The sequence below is a fragment of the Triticum aestivum genome, chromosome 5D (genome assembly GCF_018294505.1).
Source record: "Triticum aestivum cultivar Chinese Spring chromosome 5D, IWGSC CS RefSeq v2.1, whole genome shotgun sequence".
Taxonomy (NCBI): domain Eukaryota; kingdom Viridiplantae; phylum Streptophyta; class Magnoliopsida; order Poales; family Poaceae; genus Triticum; species Triticum aestivum.
Window position 1 is genome coordinate 560,783,495 of NC_057808.1, and position 16,946 is coordinate 560,800,440.

Consider the following 16,946-nt stretch of genomic DNA (forward strand, 5'->3'; position numbering starts at 1 on the left):
TAGAGCATAAAAATAATGCTTCTATCGAGGCGAAAAATATTTCTATCAATACGGTCGATAAATATGGAATAAATATGTTCTCATCACACCATAAAAAGGATGCTTCTACTGATAAAGAATAATGCTTCCATGCCACTTAAGCTTGTTGAGCTGCACAAAAATACATCTCGAATAACGAAATTCCTATTCTGACCCCGAGACCAAATGCACCCTTGTGAACTGTAAAACTTAAAAAAATTAGTAAACAAAATAATAAAAAAATCTGATTTTTTTGGTTGTAAACTTTGACAAAGTTTTGCATGCCTGCAAAATTTGAGCACGAAATGACATTCGTGGAAGTCGTGGCAAAAAAACAAAATTAGTACTTCAAAATGTTTATAAAACTAGCATTTTTGGAGCATTGATTTTTTTCCATGGTTTCCAGTATTGTCATTTTGTGCTGAACTATGGCAATCATATAGAACATTTGTCAAAGTTTAGAAAGAAAATTCATAACATTTTTACTTTGTTTTTGATTTACTGTTCATCAGGGTGCATTTGAGCTTAGGAGCAGCTACTCCACGTCCCTCAAATAATAATTATTCTCTTATATTTGTATGTGTGAAGCCAATCACAACTTACTAGATTTTTTTATAATAAATGAAATTTGGCGTGATTTATGGGAAGCAATTTCCGGCTAATGGTCAAATACTATAAATCTTTCTTTTTTCAAGTACTATAAATCTACCATATGTTGAAGCGTACGTTCAATCAGGAAGCACTAAATTAGAAAGCAACGAGAGGGTGCATATGTAGCGGACGTGTTTAGCGGAACGATCAACTAGAGCAATGAATTAAGGATCGAGGATCCAAACCAACAAACCATGTGTGGGCCATATTAAAATATTGAACCTCTATAGTCTGATGGGCAGCCCGTTTTTAACTAAGAGTAGTGTCATATCATAATGATCACAGGAGTCAAGAGGTGGCCTGTTGGTTACCACTTTCATACGATGGCTAGAGGTCTCGAGTTCGAAGGTAGGTTTTTGCGTATTTTTTGAACTTTAATACAAGAGAACAAAAGGGTGTTAGTGGACCGGCCCAGGCCGGAGGAGTACTTCGATGACGTACGTACGGACGGGTTACCCATCATACATATAAAACTAGATACGATTTGACAAAAGTCTATATTACCCTTTATACGTTTTGTGAAGGGGGTCTACCGAAGCGGGGCTCATAATCAAAACCGGAATCATGCTGCTCCACAATCTTCCGTAGGAATGGACCAAGATTTTGCAATTGCCCGGCCTGGGGGTGGGGGCTATTTGATCCTTCTTCTTGGGGATGGCGATACTGAGAAATCCTTTGGACGACGCATCTCATGGTCTGCTCATCCACCTGCACAAACTTGGTGCCCAGCAGTTTACTGCTCCACACCTTTTGCTCACGTACTCGTCCTGAGAAAAACTTTCACCAATTTCCTTGACTGCCCCAAATAGTCTAGCATGTTGTACGTACTGACTCATGGAGTTTGACCACCACACCCTTCTTTTCCTTGGACACCCAGTACGTATACACCATGTAACAACGGAACCAAGGAAGCTGCAATTCCGAGTCTTTTTCTCTGGCCATGCCAAGTCCAAGGTGACATCATGATAATACATACGGAGGAAACTTCAAAGAAACCGCCGGAAAACAGACCATAGGTGATTGCAGTGTCAACACAAGCTCTCTGCGAGGCGCGAGGGCGCGGCAAGCTAGGTCGGGCGCGCGGGCGCGGCTCCGGAGCGGGCGGGTGTGGCTCCGGCGGTCTGTGGGGTGACGCGGCGCGGTGGTGGTCTTGCTCCGGCGCGGGCTGGCGCGGCTCCGGCGGTGGGTGGGCGCGGCCAAGCGCGGATCTGGCGTGGCGATGTGCGGCGCCACGGTCCCCGCGGGCTGGTAGTGCTCGGCCCGGCGGCGTCTTGGTGGTGCTCCGGCAGCTCCTGGCGCTGTGGATCCGGCGGATGGCGGGGGGCGGCAGCTCCGGGCGTGCGTGGCTGGCTCTGGCCGGCCCTAGGTTCTCCGGATCCGGTTGCTTCGTTGCGGCCAGAGGCTGTTTGGTGGTCCGGCCGGGCTTCGGCTCGGCAGACAGTGTGGCAGCGCCGGGCGAAAGCTCTGCCTCGGGCTTCTGGCCGGGGCCGGCGACGGCGACGCCCTCGGGTGCCGCACTCTTCTTGAAGACGTCGTCGATGTGTGCTGTCTGCCCTGCTCGTGTCTCCGGTCGGTGAGACCAGTGGTGTGGGGGTGGCTTCTGCTTGGTCATGGCGCGATGGCTTCATGGGAGGTGTGCGGGTCAGCGGAGGTGCAGTGCTTGAGGGTGTGGTGTTGGGCGGTGCTCCGGGCGAAGGCTTGCCGGGTTTCTACCGGCCGACGGCGTCGGCGTCCGCGGATGTTGTGTCACCCCCTTGGAGGTGCCGCCGTGGAGTCCACCCCCTGCACATCCTCGGTTCCAGCTCTTCGGGTGAAAGCCTAAGGCCCAGTCGGGTCGGGCGACGGCGTCGGCATCGTCGCTTCCTCCTTTGGGGCGTCGCCTTGAAGAGCATTGGATCCCGTTTGCACTTTCCTTGGGCTGGACGCTTGTTTTAGGGGCGTGCATTTGTACCGCGTGTTGTTGATCGTTGCTTTATATATAAAGCGGGGCGAAAGCCTTTTTCGGTAAGACATACCTGGGAAGGGAATAAATAAAAGAGAAAAGGGAGTCAAAGCGTGTCACCTTGCCAGATGAAGACACATGATTCTGTAAAGGTAAACAAAGAGCTAGTTCTGCATCCCAGGTGGTCGGCCTGAGGCTGGATGGTCAGATCTCGACCGCTCCGCGGGAAACCCTAGGATCTGGTCTTCCAGATCGGACGATGGCAGTATTGCGGTGTCGTTTTCTCTCTTGGGAGCATCGTTTGTGGAGCAGAGCTGGAAAACAGAGGCAGGAGGTGGAGCGGCTTCGTCTTGCACAGAGCTTTCGGTGTAGATGTCAAGGCATGCCTGGCCGACAGGTGCTACGCTGTGTCATGCCTGGTCGGCAGGTGCTACGCACGACAGATGTTCCAGGATTTGCGCGTCTAGGCGGACGAGTGCGGGGCGGTGGCGTCGTTGGGCGTTGTGGTGGCGTCGACGGGTGGACGGTCTGGCAAGGATGATGCAGATCTCTCTCCTGAAGACGGGTCAGCGGTTCGATGATGATGGCGGCGTCTAATACGTGTGCATATGGTGTGCGCTTTAGGTCTGCTGCACCGGTCGTGGGTTCCGATACGTTATGTGAATGGATCGATGACGGCACCGGTTTTAGATATGGGGAATGAGAGCTGCAGAGGAGTGCTTCCGCGGCGACGATGACACGAGACGGGTGGTCGGCCCCGGTGCCGGCTCGACGCAGGCCCAGCGCTTTCCCCCTACAATGCTCGTCGACAGAGTCGGAGCTGACTGGTCGTCGGCGTGTGCGGTGGACTGTTTGGCATCGACCGACGTAGGCCTCGACGCTTGTTCGTGGTTTCTCTTTGACGGCGTGTGTGCGTTCTTGTGTGGGTTGCCAGGTCGCCCTGTGTGCCTTGTTTTTGCGGGCATGTTGTGACGGTTTTCGCCCGGTTTTCCGTTAATTAACTGGGCACCTCTCTTCGACCTTTTTTAATGAATCGGGCCCTAAGGGACCGCGTTTCAGAAAAAACAAGTGTAGTGCCACCTCTCTTCCGCCGTTTTCCTCATTACACAATAGAAGAGCACAAACGCGGCCAGAAAGGAAATATGTGAGATGCACCGAAGAATGGCGCAACCCCACGTCCGAAGCACCAGTGCCTTAGTATAGATATCATCAAACATCAGGACGAGTTGAATCTGCATCATCTCGAATAACTTGGTTGAAAGCTCTGGGCATAGATTCTCTATAGCCCAAACGTGTCTAGTGGGGAAACCAGTGTCCACAAAAAACCTACGCATAGCGATTGCTGAAGGCAAGGCAGAGAATATAGGGTCCAAAGAGGTATCAATGTCTGTTGACCTTCCAACAAGACCTGGATCTAAGTTCCTGATGTTTCTCAGGCTGCCACACCACAAAGCCCAAGTTCTCTCCCCATACTTGATAATGCCGGTAACAAACAAAAGGAGGCTATATAGGAGCAAGAAGCTGCATGTTAGGGGCGCCACCGAATGATTTCCAAAAGGCATACAGGGTGAGGGATACTTGGACAACAAGGTTCAACAAATGCCTCTGCTAGAGACTGTTGTTCTCGATGGAAAACGCAGTGATGGTGTCTTGTCCACCGAGATGTATGAGGCGGAAGGGCGTCCAAAGAAAACAAGAATGATGAGCGGAAACCTCTTGTCACGAGATGAGGCCTAGGACATAAGCGGCTACCAAGTCCGTTCCAAAATAAGCTCGCCCCCTGTTCTTGCCGGGTGAACTACATGTTGGACTCCACGTCAGCCTCGTCCTGGATGAACTCGAGGATGGTGATATGCTCCGTCATCTTCATCACTTGGGCGGCCTTGTACTCCGCCTCCATGTCCGTCATGGTGAAGCCAGCAGCCGACAACGCCTCCTCCTCCGGCTCCGTTGCCTCCTCCTCCACGGGTTCCGCTTCTGGCGGCTGGTCCCCTCCTCTTGCAGCTCCTACTCGTCATCGTCCTCCTCCTCCTCAAACGGCTCCGGCGAATCCAGAGGAAGGCCGGTGGCTAAACAAGCAGGTCGGCTCGCCTAGATCTGCTCCAATAGCTGCACCCTCCACTCGGGTGTGAGCATGGGTAGGTGGCGATCCGGCGCCTCGGCATCGCAAGCAGCGGACGAAAGTGGAAGTGACGACGGTGGATAGGAGAAAGGGGAAGAAGTGGGGTGGGTTAGGGTTCTGCTGCAGGCGTCCAGCTTAAATAGTCTGCTTCCTCCCTCGGGCAGCATTGCCGGAGCGGCGCCACGTGGCACAGAGAGGAGGAGGCGCCCGACAGACAAACAGTCTCTTCACGTCCCCCTGTGGGCTGTATCCATCAGTTCTACATAGCGGGCGTGCCCAGACGCCTCCGGGCCTCGCACATATCCATTCCAGATATGGACCGGATATGAGGAGTGTCGGTCAGTCCGGACGTTTAGGCCAGATAAGGATTAACCCGGTTGGCTGTCTTTTCTGGTCTAGACAGCGACGAGGCAGCCCCTCCGGGCGTTTACGAGAGGTACGAGGGTCCAGTTGTAGATGCTTTAAGGGCTTGAATATGTGCCTAGTAGGAATAACTTTATCTTTAATTTGGTATTCTTCACGGTTGAAATGGCAAATTCGAAACAGGTGCATCACATATGTGGAGAAAATAGAATGAAACCACCTAGTGGCTGTCTGTAAAAAAGTCCAAATAACTAGCACAGGTTGACGACGATTAGTGAAGATAATGATAGTTGTTTGTATGTAACAACAAATAGAATGAACAACAATCCTCTGGGTTCCGTTGGCACTCTAGGAAGAAACCCCTACAGGTTTTGCTCAAAAAATGAAGAGAGAGAAAACTAAAGATGATAAGAAAACCACATTGAAGCACAATTATTTGATCAAGCAGGCACAATATATAGAACGAGTCAGAACTCCTATCAATCCGTGAAAATGTATGTCATGGAATGGTCTAAATTGGAACAAGTGCTTCAACAGAACCTGGCAAAGAAACAAAAGAGTTCACATTAGACAAGATGTTCTAGTTTATTTTTATTTTTGACAAGGACAAGAAACTCGATCTATACTTGCATGGGAGGGTTGATGGCAGCTACTAGCTAGAACTAATGGGCATAGATTGATATCGATCGAGTGTAGCTAGCATCAAGTGAATAAATACATACAAAAAAATTTCATAGATGTAAGCAAGCGTGCTTGTAGAAAGAAATATTCCATATCTAAATAGTTTTATTAGTTCTCATATTATTATTCAAATATTCATGTTCCATGCAACCAAATCTAACAGAAATATATTGCAAAACAGGTGCATACCGATCAGCCGTCGTGACGTCGGGGAGGAAGTCAGAAGGCGTAGCGGCGCTGACCAACAGGTGCCTCAGCCGTCATCTCGATGGGGCAGTCTATCACATCCCCAAGTCCGTAGTGGGCCATGAGCAGCCAGATGAAGGTAAGGAGCTCCCCCCCTCTGGCTAGCTGCGCCGCATGCTCCTCCGGCCGCGACTTGCTGGCGGCGTGGAGGAGCAGGCCTACCCACGCCTCTCGGAGCTCTGACAGCTGCGCTTCTGTGCACTCGGCCGGGGGCTCCGGAATTTCATTTTTTGTAAGAAACAAAATTGTCCGATGCAGGGGGGCATCAACATGCCTACCCTCCAAGGTTTCATTGAGCTGTGCTATTGACTCACTGCCACTTTCATCAACATGCCTACCCGCCAAGGTTTCATACAGCTGTAATATTGAATCACGGCCACTTTCGCCGCTATCGTAGATTGGCAGCACTTCAGGGAGATTCACCAAAAGATAAACCATATAGTGTGATATCCTCCGGACCAGATCAGCATCATTGTCCACAGCAGTGTCAGTGCATACATACCTACTCAGCTGTATCTCTGTGTATAAATGGAGCTTGATAATGGAGAGATGATCAAAATTGGGACCATGATCCTGCACTATCTTCTGTAGCACTGTACCTAGATTTGGCCAGTGCTGCTGGGGGCTACTTGATCCATCATAGCGGAGATACTGATCAATCTTCTGGACGACGCATCTCATGATCTGCTCATCCACCATCACGAACCTTGTGTCCACCTTCCTACTGATCGACAACGGTGCCTGTGCTCCCCACAATGCGTGCACCAATTTTCTGATCACGATCAGGGAACTTTTTGACCACCAAGTGATGTCCCATGGAGCAAAGACGGCAGACGGCCGTTCAGACCGCAGCAAATAGTTTAACATGGTGTACTGACCCATGCAGCTTGACCATCTTTTCCTTCTAAACAACTTAGTGATGATGGAACAAAGGAAGGTGCAATGCCGAGTCTTTTCCTTCAGCCATGCCCGGGTCCAAGGTGACATCATGATGACACATAATGAGGAAACTTCAAGAGAGAAACCGCCGAAAAACAATCCATAGGTGATTGCAGTGTCAACAGAACTGTAGTACCACCTCTCCTCTTTGTATCTTATTACAGAAGAAAAGAGCACAAAAGCGGCTAGAAAGGAAAGATGTGAGATGCACCGAAGGATGGTGCAATGCCACTTCCGAAGCACCATGGCCTTAGTATAGATATCATCAAACATCACGCGGAGTTGAATCTCCATGATCCCAAATAACTTGCTTGAAAGGTCTGGGCGTAAACTATCTATATGCCAATGGCTAGCGGCTGCAGCGGGGCACCTGACGCCAGAAAAAAATGACGCATAGCCTTTTCTGAACGCAAGGCAGAGAAAACAGGATCAGAAGAGGTATCAATGCTCGTTTCCGAAGGAGCGAGACATGGGTCTGAGTCCCTGATGTTTCTCAGACTGCCACACCACAAAGCCCATGTTCTCTCCCAATACTTGATAATGCCAGTAACAAATAAAAGGATGCTAGGGGAAAGAAGCTTCATGTTAGGGCCGCCATCGAATGACTTCCAAAAGATATAGAGGGTGAGGGACATTTGGACAACAAGATTCAACAAATGCCTCACCCAGAGATTGTTGTCCTGAATGGCAAAGGCAGTGATGGTGTCTTGTCCGCCAAGATGTATGAGGAGAAAGGGCGCCCAGAGAAAAGACAGATGATGAGTGGAAACCTCTTGTCGCGAGATGAGGCCTAGGACATAAGCAGCTACCAAGTCCGCTCCCAAATAAGATAGCCAGAGTAATACTGTCAATACAACGCTGCTGCTACGCCGCCGGAGGCTACCAACAGAGAAGAGAAAGAGCTGTAGTGTGAAGCTAACAAGCACCAGTAGTTGGATCTCCCACTCATTGACAAGCCGCACCAAGCTTTTCATTGCTAAGTGGTTTCCCCCTCTCATTGATGCCTTTCCCTAATATTGTTGCAACATAATACATACATCAGCCTGGCTTAATAATAATAACAAATTTCAACTTGGCAAATAACAGAGCAACTAAACCCTTAGCAAATTAAACCTTAAGAGTGCACACACACAGCCCACACTAAATCAATAATAACGATCAAACGATATAACAATATAACGATCAAACACCTCTTTCTCGAATATCCTCTGGCAAAACTATTATGGCGATCAATTTATATAGCTTTTAACGTCCATCCACCAACGAGTATAAACACGTTATTTGGGACGTGGCTTACTGGAGTGGGCAACTGGGCATACATATAGCTAAACATATTAGGATCGGAATATGTGCACTTTTCTGGGCTATATGGAACACTAGGAATGATATGATTTTTAATGGAACAAAATTCATTAAATTTTTGCAGGTTATCTACAGAGCTACAACTTCGATCTGTATGTGGTCCTTACTCACTCATGCAGACTTCAGGGAGCTTATGGGTATTGGGTGCAACCGCTGGAAGACGGCAGCACGGACTATTTTCAGCCGATTTGGGTGGCGAGCTAATAATAGGCTAGCTGTGTAGGGATCGTAGCTTGTTTTTTATCGCCGGATGTGGCGCTTTTCAGTTTCATATTGCCGGATGTGGCGCTTTTCATACTTATTTTCTTTCAACTACTGCTCAGTTTATGAGCTACTTTGGACCTTAAGACTTTGTTATGTTTTTATTTAATAATATGGCTGCATGCATCGATTGATGCAGAGGCCAGGGGTCATCCTCCTTAAAAAAAACAATATAAAGATATATCAATTGATATGGGTCTAGTACTTAGATTGTAATCCTATAACTAGAAGCAGCACCAGATGCTAGTGCACATATATAAACAGCTAATCCAAGATATTTTGTCCATAATTAGGAACACAGTCATTGAATATAGATAACTAATCAAAAGGAATTTGTGCATACCTTAGAATAGATGGGCGCTTGGAGACAGGTACACGTTGCAAGGTTTCTCTTATCATATTATGGCATACTTTGCCAACACTTAATTGAGCTCTGATATATATAGAGCTAGCTAGACCATCCAGGTCTCTTTCTTTATTCCTTTCTTGTACAGTGCCAAAGTAGCAGAAGAGTAAAGAGTCATTGAATTTGAAAGATACGTTTCTTGCAACCAGAGCAAAGAGCATAAACTAAAGATAGAGATATGCTTTTCATGGTTCACTGCTTTAGTTTTGAGGGATCTTAGCGAATCTAGTTGAGGTCCTGGACTATGTAACTGTTTAGCATTACCCTATTTTGGACTCATTTTTTATAATGTAGCTACATTAAGACGTTAGAGACCATAAGATAGCTGTTGGTCGGCTACAACTTCTAGGTAATTGCTTAGTGTAGCCTTACAAATTGATTTTAGTGAGACACACGTTGCTTCACGTGCACATCCATGAAAAAGGCATTTGGAGACTAGGGCGCACAAGCTGCACATGCATGTCTAAGCAGAAATACACATTAAACATAAAAAGGACTGAAAGCAAAAAAAAAAAAAAAGGCAAATCAAAAATTGCCAAACTTGTTTTTTTCTTTTGTGTTTTTTTTTAAGGTAATGACTCATGGTACAACTCCTATATATTAATTGCTTAGTGTAGCCTTGACAAATTGATTTTAGTGAGACGCACGTTGCTTAGCGTGCACATCCATGAAAACGGCATTTGGAGACTAGGGCCCACGGGCTCCACATGCATGTCTAAGCAGAAATACACATTAATTATCAAAAGGACTGAAAGCCAAAAAAAAGGCAAATCAAAAATACCAAACTTGTTTTTTTCGTTTGTGTTTTTGGTAATGACTCATGGTACAGAGCTGACACCTGGAGGAACAAATAAAGCGGAAAGATGAAAGTAGCTGCCTGGCAGAGAGACAAAGAAGGCATTTGAACCAGCCTACATGCATGGTACAAAAGGTGCACACTCATCGTTCTCTTTTTGCCCTAATTACGGGCCGTCGTTCAGGTTGTGCACAAGGGAAAGACACTTGAACCAACCTACATGTACTGTGGAAGAAATACTATACGCTGCAAAGGTTCCAAAATACAAACATGATTGAACTTGAAATCATTGGAAAAGAACAACTTCAAGATGAAGATACATGCCTTCCACTGAAGGCACATATATAAAGCGCCTATGTATCCTAACTTGGGTGTATGTGCGCGTGTGTTTTAGGGGCGTGCATTTGTACCGCGTGTTGTTGATCGTTGTTTTATATATAAAGCGGGGCGAAAGCCTTTTTCGGTAAGACATACCTGAGGAAGGGAATAAATAAAAGAGAAAAGGGAGTCAAAGCGTGTCACCTTGCCAGATGAAGACACATGATTCTGTAAAGGTAAACAAAGAGCTAGTTCTGCATCCCAGGTGGTCGGCCTGAGGCTGGATGGTCAGATCTCGACTGCTCCGCGGGAAACCCTAGGATCTGGTCTTCCAGATCGGACGATGGCAGTATTGCGGTGTCGTTTTCTCTCTTGGGAGCATCGTTTGTGGAGCAGAGATGGAAAACAGAGGCAGGAGGTGGAGCGGCTTCGTCTTGCACAGAGCTTTCGGTGTAGATGTCAAGGCATGCCTGGCCGACAGGTTCTACGCTGTGTCATGCCTGGTCGGCAGGTGCTACGCACGACAGATGTTCCAGGATTTGCGCGTCTAGGCGGACGAGTGCGGGGCGGTGGCGTCGTTGGGCGTGGTGGTGGCGTCGACGGGTGGACGGTCTGGCAAGGATGATGCAGATCTCTCTCCTGAAGACGGGTCAGCGGTTCGATGATGATGGCGGCGTCTAATACGTGTGCATATGGTGTACGCTTTAGGTCTGCTGCACCGGTCGTGGGTTCCGATACGTTATGTGGATGGATCGATGACGGCACCGGTTTTAGATATGGGGAATGAGAGCACTCCATATGATCGAGTTTTGTAGGTGTGAGTGATGGGTTCGGGTGGCTTGATGTATGTTCTTGTTAGACTTATGTTATGCATCGATTGATGCAGAGGCCGGGGTCTTAACCTCCTTTTAAAAAAAAGTTTTGCATCCCAGGTTCTGCAAGACGATCTTGCAATCTGCAGTGATCATCATCCTGAGCACACACTCTCTTAGGATTTCAGGATGGTACAATTTATGGCTTCTCTACGTGCTTGGTACCAAAGAAAGCCAACTAGAACGACATGATACAGTAGATAAGTGACACAAGATGACTTGGTTCAGAAATTTCATTGACATGACACAGTAAATCGAGTTGTTTCAGAACATGCAAACTAAGTACATATACATGCACAATTTCTAATCACAGGAGTTCTACTACACAGTTTATTACCAAGAAACAATGCAGAATAGAAGAGGCTCCATTACATAATACAGAAAGATGCACAACGTGACGTATGTATAAGTTGTTTTGTAGCCATTTTGTTCAGTTTTCAGTACTTTGTGCAAACCAAAAAATTGCACAGTACAGTATATAAATGGATGGAAACTATGAAACACTTGCATCTTAAAACATCAATTCCTTTGGGATCATAAAACTATAATTATCAGATTCCCTCGCACCCCAATCACTTCAAAAGATTCCCTTGCACTCCAATCCTTGCAAAGAACCAGAAAAGTAGTATCCTCGTTATCAATACTGACCATCCTGAGCTTAATGACTTAGTGGCTAGTGTGTCTCGTGCTAAATCAATTGGTGTCTGGTTATTAAATTTCGCCATATATGTGCAGTACTGTGGTCCTATTTTTCTCTAAATAAAAAATATGATGGTGTTTTGTGCAAACATGCACCGCTGTGGTTGACTTTTTTCGCAGATTAAAAAAATGAGGCTGTTCTATGTAAGAATACGTCAAGGCTAGCGCCATCAGTCATTGACAAGTGGGTCCACACACATGGATACGCCTGCATACGTGCAATGTGACCATATCTGCATGCTTAAGTTAAGTTAGGTGACCACAAAATCGTATATTTAAAGTTTTAGAACTAAACTGAACATGCGGCGCAAGTTATATGACTCACGATGATATTACCTCTGCGTGTTAGCCAACAGCCCGGGGGCGGATCGAGTAGGAAGGATTGATGGTTATGTTGTGCATAATCTAACTCCTTAGGGAGTGCGTTTAACTGATTGGGAAGTACCGCCGGTTGTTGGTTAACTTGGGTTGTTAATCTTTTTTTGCTAGGTTTTTTTTTTTGCTTTAACCCGTACGTGCCGCACGGGGTAACTTGGGTTGTTAATCTGGAAGAAAAGAACTTGCCAGCGGTGTTAATTCTGGGACACTGATAAGTGCCACACATGTGGGCGTTAGGGGGTTTGCCCACACATTTTGTGTGGTGTATAAGAGGAACAGGCCACACACCTACGTGTGGGCAAAACAAGTAATGCCCACACACCTCTTTTTTCCCTCCCGATCCCTCTCACACGCGTGCGTGTGGGCGAAATAGATAGCGCCCACACGCCCCATACGTCAGGCCTCGTACCTCGTGGTCCCGCACGCCCCGCGTACAGTCACCGCGCGTCCCGCAGTTGCCATGGTCCAGACCCTCGTCCATGTTCGTTTAACTGCAGTTGCCATGCCGCTGAACTTCGGTTGCCATGTCGGACAACTACAGTTGCCATGATTGCTCAACTGCAGTTGCCATGTATGGTCTGGTCTACTGCAGTTGCCTTAATTTCAAAACTTTAGGAGTTGCCACCCACTAACACTAGGCAGTTGCCATGTAGCACTACAAAAAGGCATGGCAAAAAACATGTTCGGGTAAAAGGGAGAGTTGCCATGTGCTCACAAACACGCTAGGGCAGTTGCCATGTAAAAAGAAAGAGTTGCCATCTTCTTACGTGCACGCTAGGGCAGTTGCCATGTACCATGCAAAAACACATGGCAACTCGGGGTAAAAGAGAGTTGCCATCTGCTTACAAGCAAAGCTAGGGCAGTTGCCATGTACCCTACAGAAACACGTGGCAACTGTCAGCTTTGGGTGTGGGCGAGGAGACGGGCGTGGGCAAAGTGATAAACGCCCACACACCAGCCCCCTCTGCGTGCGTGAAACTGGTGTGTGGGCGAATTGCTAAACGCCCACACACCAGCCCCCGTATGGTGAAAAAGGACGTGTGGGCGACCGGATGAATGCCCACACACCAGCTTAGTCCTACGTGGCACACAAAAACTGCTAGAACGCGCCAAGATTCGTGCAGAATTGGTTGGACGAGGATCCATGCGTGTGGGCGAGTTGCCAGACACCCACACGTGTGTGCGTTAGACTTTTCGTAATTCTGTTGCCTGCTCTGTTCTCTCCTTCACATCATGTAGTGAATTAATCATTTGTTGAAATTGTGAAATAAATATATTAAACTAAATATCAATTAATGTATTTATTTCACAAGCATACATGAATAAATATCATGGGCGGGCTTAGTGCTCGAACACGGTTATCCACGCAAAGTAGCCGTGCGCAGGAAGCACCACCAGCTCGAGCATGAGCTGGGATAGATAGATACTAGAATCGAGGGATGAGTGAGCAGAGGCGGAAGGGGTGGATGGGGGTCTTACCCGGCAGATGTGGGAGGCCGTCGCGGCGCGGAGGAGCGCGGGGGCCTGAAGGACCGCCGCCGCTTTGCTCCGGCGCCGGCGGAGAGGGAGAAGGGGATCGAGAGATTTTTTATTTTTTACCCCGCAAAAAAAAGAGATTATTTTTTTATTGTTTTTTCTTTTTTCGAGAATCGGGGATCTAGATATTAGAGTGAGGGTTTCGCTTCACTTCACACCGACCGAACAGAAGGGAGTTGCACGCAGACTTGGCCAAACGGGCCGGCACGGCACCGGCACGACCCGGCCCGTGCTAATCGTGCCTGGCTCGGCCCGGGCGCCGGGCCGTGCCGTGCCGGCCCACGGGCGCTGCTCCTTGGCCCAGTTACGGCCTGATTACTATACGGGCCAGCCCGTGGCACGTTTAGCACGCTAGGCCACCTGTTTTTTAGCCTATTGGGCTGTATTTTAAGCCTATTAGGCTGTAGTTTAGGTCATGTATATATATATTTTAAAAAAAAACTAAAAAAATAAACGGGCCGTGCCGTGCCGGCCCGCGTGCCCAGCCTCCAGACCCAGGCATGGCCCATGGCGTGCCGTGCCTGGCCCGTTTAGCCCGAGTCGTGTCGTGCCTGGGCCGTGCCGTTCTTGCTTGCTACCGGGCCGACCCAGTTAGCACGGCCCGTTTGGCCAGCTATAGTTGCACGGAACAAGTGGGCTTCTATTAGGCTGAGTTGGGTTAAAAAAAGTTGTGGACGCGAAGTATTTAAACCCAAGTTCACATGCTTTCTGATAAACAGTAAAATTCAAAAATAAAACATAATAAGAATTTTTAATTGTTTTTGTGCCTACAATTTTTTGTGATGACATGACATTCGTTCAGGTCTGCCAAAAAAATCGATGCTCCGAAAAGACTATTGTTGGAAGCAGTTTGGAGCATTGATTTTTCTCTCGACCTCCACGAGTGTGATTTCATCACAAAAAGTTGCATGATGTTAAAACTTTCATCAATGTTTATCACAAAAAAACAGATTTTTTTGAAATACATACATAAATTGAAATTCTTCATGTACTTCATATTCACATGAAGATGCACTTCATAATTAACATATACTATTGCATAATTAAACATTATTATGATAGAAATAGAGGCCTCCCAGCTTCATAATTTGAGCTAATGATATAAATATCGATAAAAAAAAGGTCTCCTGCCATAAACAACACTAATTTAACATCCAACTTCATATTTTGAGCTACTCATAGCTCGAATAAAAAGATCCATTGACATAAAAGTGCTTATTGAACATAAAAACAATTTTAACGAAGATGTGGAGGGCTTGCATGTGTTTAATGATGTGAAGGGTTTGGAAGTATAGAAACTGGAACGTAAAAGGTTTGCATAAGTTTGACAACGTGGAGGGCTTTGCATGCGCTAGGAAGTGAGATGTAAATGACTAATTTGCGCTTGATGACGTGGAGGGCTTGCATATGATCGGGAATGGAATCAACTACTTATAATTGAAGGAAATGTGCCCTAGAGGCAATAATAAAGTTATTATTTATTTCCTCATACCATGATAAATGTTTATTATTCATGCTAGAATTGTATTAACCGGAAACATGATACATGTGTGAATACATAGACAAACAGAGTGTCACTAGTATGCCTCTACTAGACTAGCTCGTTGATCAAAGATGGTTATGCCACAGACATGAGTTGTCATTTGATTAACGGGATCACATCATTAGGAGAATGATGTGATTGACTTGACCCATTCTGTTAGCTTAGCAGTTGATCGTTTAGTATGTTGCTATTGCTTTCTTCATGACTTATACATGTTCCTATGACTATGAGATTATGCAACTCCCGTTTACCGAAGGAACACTTTGTGAGCTACCAAACGTCACAACGTAACTGGGTGATTATAAAGGTGCTCTACAGGTGTCTCCAAAGGTACTCGTTGGGTTGGCGTATTTCGAGATTAGGATTTGTTACTCCGATTGTTGGAGAGGTATCTCTGGGCCCACTCGGTAATGCACATCACTATAAGCCTTGCAAGCATTGTAACTAATGAGTTAGTTGCAGGATGATGTATTACGGAACGAGTAAAGAGACTTGCCGGTAACGAGATTGAACTAGGTATTGAGATACCGATGATCGAATCTCGGGCAAGTAACATACCGATAACAAAGGGAACAACGTATGTTGTTATGCGGTTTGACCGATAAAGATCTTCGTAGAATATGTAGGAGCCAATATGAGCATCCAGGTTCCGCTATTGGTTATTGACCGGAGACGTGTCTCGGTCATGTCTACATAGTTCTCGAACCCATAGGGTCCGCACGCTTAAAGTTAGATGACGATCGATATTATGAGTTTTGTGTTTTGATGTACCGACGGTAGTTCGGAGTCTCGGATATGATCACGGACATGACGAGGAGTCTCGAAATGGTCGAGACATAAAGATCGATATATTGGACGACTATCTTCGGACACCGGAATGGTTTCGGGGAGTTTCAGACATATACCGGAGTACCGGGGGGTTACCGGAACCCCCCGGGGAGTTTAATGGGCCAAGATGGGTCTTAGTGGAGAAGAGGAGGGGCGGCTAGGGCTGGCCGCGTGCCCCCTCCCCCTCTAGTCCGAATTGGACAAGGAGGGGGGCGGCGCCCCCTTTCCTTCCTCCTCTCTCCTTCCCTTCCTTTCCCCCTCCTACTCCAACTAGGAAAAGAGGGAGTCCTACTCCCGGTAGGAGTAGGACTCCTCCCTGGGGCGCCCTCCTCCTGGCCGGCCGCCTCCTCCCCTGGTCCTTTATATACGGGGGCAGGGGGCACCTCTAGACACACAAGTTGATCGATTGATCTATTCCAGCCGTGTGCGGTGCCCCCCTCCACCACATTCCACCTCGGTCATATCGTAGCAATGCTTAGGCGAAGCCCTGCGTCGGTAGCAACATCATCACCGTCACCACGCCGTCGTGCTGACGGAACTCTCCCGTGAAGCTCTGCTGGATCGGAGTTCGCGGGACGTCATCGAGCTGAACGTGTGCTGAACTCGGAGGTGCTGTACGTTCGGTACTTGGATCGGTCGAATCGTGAAGACGTACGACTACATCAACCGCGTTGTGCGAACGCTTCCGCTTTCGGTCTACGAGGGTACGTGGACAACACTCTACCCTCTCGTTGCTATGCATCACCATGATCCTGTGTGTGCGTAGAAATTTTTTAAAATTACTACGTTCCCCAACAGTGGTATCAGAGCCGGGTTTTATGCGTAGATGTTATATGCACGAGTAGAACACAAGGGAGTTGTGGGCGATACAAGTCATACTGCTTACCAGCATGTCACACTTTGGTTCGGCGGTATTGTTGGATGAAGCGGCCCGGACCGACATTAGCGTACACTTACGCGAGACTGGTTCTACCGACGTGCTTTG

At 47.3% G+C, this 16,946-nt stretch overlaps 2 pseudogenes; both read right to left on the bottom strand.

Moving 5' to 3' along the window:
• Window positions 1–1,176: 1,176 nt before the first annotated feature.
• Window positions 1,177–4,511, bottom strand: LOC123121235 (uncharacterized; annotated as a pseudogene).
• Window positions 4,512–5,443: 932 nt separating this feature from the next.
• LOC123126232 (uncharacterized) lies at window positions 5,444–8,980 on the bottom strand (annotated as a pseudogene).
• Window positions 8,981–16,946: the final 7,966 nt, after the last annotated feature.